Consider the following 5,268-nt stretch of genomic DNA (forward strand, 5'->3'; position numbering starts at 1 on the left):
TCGAGGCAACTTAGGAACCTTTGCCCCGCCCAGCAGTGAGAAGCTGATCCGGAGTCTGGAGGAAAATCTGGAAGGCGCCCCTGCCAGATGTGCAGACTGGATGCCCACTCCACAGCCACTCACCAGCAAACTGGAAAACTCAGAAATCCACGTTTGAAAGCCCCTTCTGTTCCAAAGAGAAATCGGACTTTCAGGGAGGGGCGCGGGGGTCTAATGGGTTTCAGACTTTCGGTCCCAAGGTTAATCCTGCAGACTTGGGTATTACAGGAGAGAGGATGTGGGGAGAAAAATGTCGGAATGGTTGGCAAAGTGAGCTGGCCTGTGGACATGCCCCAAATACACACATGTACAGTAGGGATGAGGATTTAAAAATGAGTGGGAACCAAAGCTCACCTGTGGAATGCGGGGAAGAAAAGGTTACTTTGTGAAAGAGCAAGTAGCATTTTTGATAAAGGGCATAAAAAAGAGAAGTGAATGGAGTTAAGACAGTTAATTTCCAGCAACAGTTGCAATGGAGATTCTGGCGAGGAGTGTGAGGGGAAAAGCAAAGAACTATTGTTCTTGGTTGTTCTGAGAGTTTGAAGCTTCAGTGAGGTGTTCAGACCGGGGTAAAAACTATGCTTCCTTCCAGTCATAGTCAAAATCCTGTTCCCTTTTTCTGGATACATTCATTGGGACATGATTCCAGGCATGTGTGGGATTATTTTTTCATTAAATTCAAGTGTGAAGGCTCCCATCTTATGTACCAGCTCTCCTATTTAAGGGGAAGTTTGCTTTTGAATCTGAAATTAGTACCCCTGCCACTACCTCTGCACCAACCCTCCTGGTTAGGGAAGGAAAAGAGGGAGGGAGAAAGGGAGAGAGGGAGACAGAGAAAGAGAGGGGGAAAGAGAGAGAGAGAGACAGAGAGAATCTAAGTAGGAACAACAGAAGTATGCTGTTCCCACCCACTGGCCCCATACCAATATTTCATGAAGCAGATCTTAGCTTTTCTATAACATAGTCTCTGAGAACTCCCCGTTGACATTTCTTTACATCTCCTTTTGTGCCTTCTATGCCAAGTTGGAAATCAAGCTAGCATTTAGGAGGCAATACAAAAAGCCCAGAGCATAAGAGAATTGGGACTTTAAATATTACCACAAAATTTGGCTCAAGAATAAAAGATTCCTATGCAGGATTTTGGTTTTAAAATCAAGGGAGGATGTTTTGTCTGGGCTCATCTTCAACCATCTCTCCAGTCTCTATATTTCCAATATGTGAGAAATCATAGAATGTGAGAATTCGAAGGAAATGTAGAGACCCCATCAACTCTACTACTCACTGGAAAAATGCATGCTGTTAATCTGCAACACAATCCCCTCCATGTAAAGCAGTTTATACCTATTTGGGCAGTTCCTAATTGTTAAATTCTCTTTGTTAGACTCAGGAAAAATTAACTTCACACAATTTCTAATTTCCCAATCACATGGCAGACCTTTAGAATGTATGTCACACACCCCCAAATCCTCCATCTTCTGGGATAAACATCCTCAGGTCTTTTAAACTATGCTTCATAGGATATCATTTCCAGATCTTTTGCCACTCTGGTTATGGTTTAAGCAGAAACCTACTCAGTGGGTAGCTTGGAGCTTAATTAAAACCCTCTGTGGTTTCTTGCACGAAACTACTATTGTATGCCTGATCCTATATTTGTACAATTGATTTAATTTAACCTATATGCTATGCTTGTATTCATTCTTAAAAGCCAATGTCTTGTTTGTTTCAATCTACTCCCTTTCTCAAACTTTGTTTTCACTATTGCACAATTGTACAGTTATTTTAAAAACATGTTCTTATGTTTCCTAGATATTCAATATTGTAAATAGATTTGCATACTGCATGTACATCTACATTCTATATATTAAAAAATAAAGACTTTTTTATTCCTCAAAAAAAATTTGCCCCCTTGGGGGCAATCTCACCCTCACTGAGAATGCATGCTCTGTATCACTAAGTTTTTAATCTGTGTATTTGATCAGCAAGAGTATAAGTGCACTGAATGAGATAGGGTCCAGAGATAACATTTCAATGTAACCTTAGAGTCTCGCCTTTATTACCAGTCACTTTTAATTGTGTTGTTCCAAATTGAAGCAATCCATGTAAATCTTGCTACCACCCAACTCCTAATTTTCCATCTTCTCTATAAGGATATATAAGACTTTTTCAAATGCTTTGCTGAAATACAGACACATTATGGATCAGTATTCTTGTCATCTCCCCTTCTAGCTATCCATTCACAAAGGAAATGAGCTTAGTAAGGCATGACTTGCTTTTAGTGAGCTCATGCTTATCCGTAGTGATTTCCGTTCCTTTTCCAATGTTTTACAAATGACCTGCTTAATAGTGCATTCTATATATTTTCCAAGGATCAATGTCATGCTCACTCATTTATAAGATTTATATTTTGAGGGGTTGGGAAGGTGGCTCAGTGGTAGAGTGCTTGTCTCACATGCATGAGGCCCTGAGAGCAATTCCTCAGCACAATATAAACAGAAAAAGCCAGAAGTGGCACTGTGGCTCAAGTGGTAGAGCACTAGCCCTGAGCTGAAGAGCTGAGGGACAGCGCCCAGGCCCAGAGTTCAAGCAAGATGAACAACAAGAAAGAAATAAAGAAATAAAGAAATAAAGAAAGAAAGAAAGAAAGAAAGAAAGAAAGAAAGAAAGAAAGAAAGAAAGAAAGAAAGGAGGAAAGAAAGAAAGAGAGAAAGAGGGAAAGAAAGAGAGAAAGAAAGATAGAAAAGATTTATATTTTGAATCCCTCAATACCACCACCTACCCTTAATAAAATCTGGACATTTATCTGCCTCACTGCACCTCCCATCTCTTCCCTTTTCCATAATTTCTTAAAGGTCTCCAAGACCGGTGCTGGGATTCCAACTGCACATTCTCTCAGTAGCCTCTGATGTAATTTGTGTGGGCAACTTGAACTCATTGAAGGGAGCTAAGTATTCGCTTATCTCCTCATCTACTTTGGGCTTTAATTCACTTTCCAGTTCAAAGATCATGCTCCTGATGGAAAGGTTAAGTAACTTGCCCATTGTCACACACCTAGTAAATTGACAGAGCTGGTATTTAAATACTGCCTTTTCTGACTTTGAAGTCTGTCTTTTAACTATAAAATTCTATGTAGTTTTCACGTACCAAATAAGTACCATGGGTACTGTGCTATCAGTTCCAATGTAGGAGACAACTGTTCTGGTAAGAGCAATAAGGGCAGGGTTTTTTTTTTTTAAAGTGAAATCTTGAAGAATAAACAGGATTCCAATAGGATGAACAGATGATATGTGCTAGGGGTCGTACCCTTTTTTAATTAGCTTTGAGTAGTTGTACAAAGAGGCTTCAACATGTCCATTTGTAAATACAATGCATCTTGATCAATGACACCCCTTATCTCCCAGGATTTGTCAAGCCAGTCATTGGTTGCTCTCTCTAAGGTACCATTTACTAGTATTAATTCTATCTCAGTCTTGCATTCTGTCCCCTTTGTTTCCTATGTCCAGCCAAATCACTTCCTCTGATGTGGCATTTTTTCATGCCTACATGATAAAACTAATTTCTCCCATCGAAGAAATAAAAGTTACTCCCATGATATGTCAGTGGAGCCTATGTACACAAATGTAGTATGAAGTCTAGGTACATTAATGTAGTATAGCTCATCAGTGAAGGATATTGCCATTTGGTTTGGGTCGGCTAGATACCATCCCCCCTTTTTTGAGTTTACAACCCCCAAAGTGTGAACAGAAGCCACGAAGAGAATGGACTGCTGTGTCCAAGCCAAATACCCTTGGCCCCAGTGTGGGGTAGAGTGCAACCAAGACTTTGATAGGGGGGTAAATTGGATATCCTCCCTGTTGGCCTGGTTAACACAAAACTATGCCTCACTGGGCCATCAGCAGAACTTCCTTTAATCAGAGGAAGAAATTAATTTGTCTTGCATTCAAAAGGATTCTAATTTCTCAATGGAAAAACCTCTGCCCATAGTAATTTAAATAGAGAGCCACAGTGGTTGATAATGTCTCCTCTATCAAACCCACACTGTTCTACTTGGTCAAGATTTTTTCTCAGCTAATGGATTGGTTTCTGCCCAGACCAATTTGGCATTGAACTAGCTTGCCTCTCTGTTCCATTTCTGAGGGCCAGACAAAATTTCCAGGAATACAACCACATATTAGGTTAGTGCTGTAGTAGGGATCTGAGAGCTGAGAAATGTTGCATAACTGTGACCCTTTAGATGGAAATGGCATCTAAGTCTTAGGCATGAATTGTAGTTGAGAAACAGCCCTGAAAAGTTGAGCGTTGGATACAGGTTAAAGTGGCCAAAGCCATATAAAGAAGAGAAGGTAGGAAGAGGAGACTTAGGGTGATTCAGAACACACAGGTCAGGAAGTATTATACAATACTGGATGGAGAAAAAATTGCAATGCAAAGCCTAAGAGCGAAGCCAAAGAGTGTGTATTGGATACCTGGCATAATTGAACCCTACCACAATGTTTTCACGCAAGCCCGCACTGTGGCTGTTCTTTCTTACGTTTTCACCCACTCAGACTTTGCTTGTTCTTTGATTCTACGGTCTTATTCACTCTAAAAAGCTTTCTTCATCCTCTACTAATCCAATCTTGGAATAAACACCTCCCTTTGAAACAGTACCATATCACACATGGTCATAACTAATTATTCTCCAGTGTTTCAAAAATATGATTCCACTTCCTCACACTGCAAACCCTGGAAAATAGAAGTTCTGGCTTTTCTGCTTCCCACAGTGTGAAACATAGGACCAGGAACCAAGTTAATATGACTTTGGGAGAGGATTCTTTCTGTTTTCTATATACACATACACACACCACATGCATAGAGAATGAAGTAGAAATAGACTCATCTCTGCTATTTCAAACTTTGGGAAACTTGGAGGTCTAGGGAGATGGAAATGATAGTATCTCTTTGTAAGAGTTACACATCCATGTACAGCTCTTGAATGCTGGGAAAGCTTATAGAATTAGAAAAAAATGAGAGGAGGAAGCCTTGAGTTGACATTAAGCCTGAGGGTGAAATAAAGACTGAGAGAGGCTAGAAATAAAGAGAATTATGAAATATTTCCAACATGGGGGAAGGGGCTTTTCTTCAACTCCACTAATTTGGGATTCTTGAAAAACTGGACTAAAAGAGCTTGTTATAAGAGGATCTTGAAAGGAAAGAATTGCTAAACTAATTAATCCTCTTCCATGTTGGGAC

This window comes from Dipodomys ordii, unplaced genomic scaffold (assembly GCF_000151885.1).
Source record: "Dipodomys ordii isolate 6190 unplaced genomic scaffold, Dord_2.0 Scaffold88, whole genome shotgun sequence".
NCBI lineage: Eukaryota > Metazoa > Chordata > Mammalia > Rodentia > Heteromyidae > Dipodomys > Dipodomys ordii.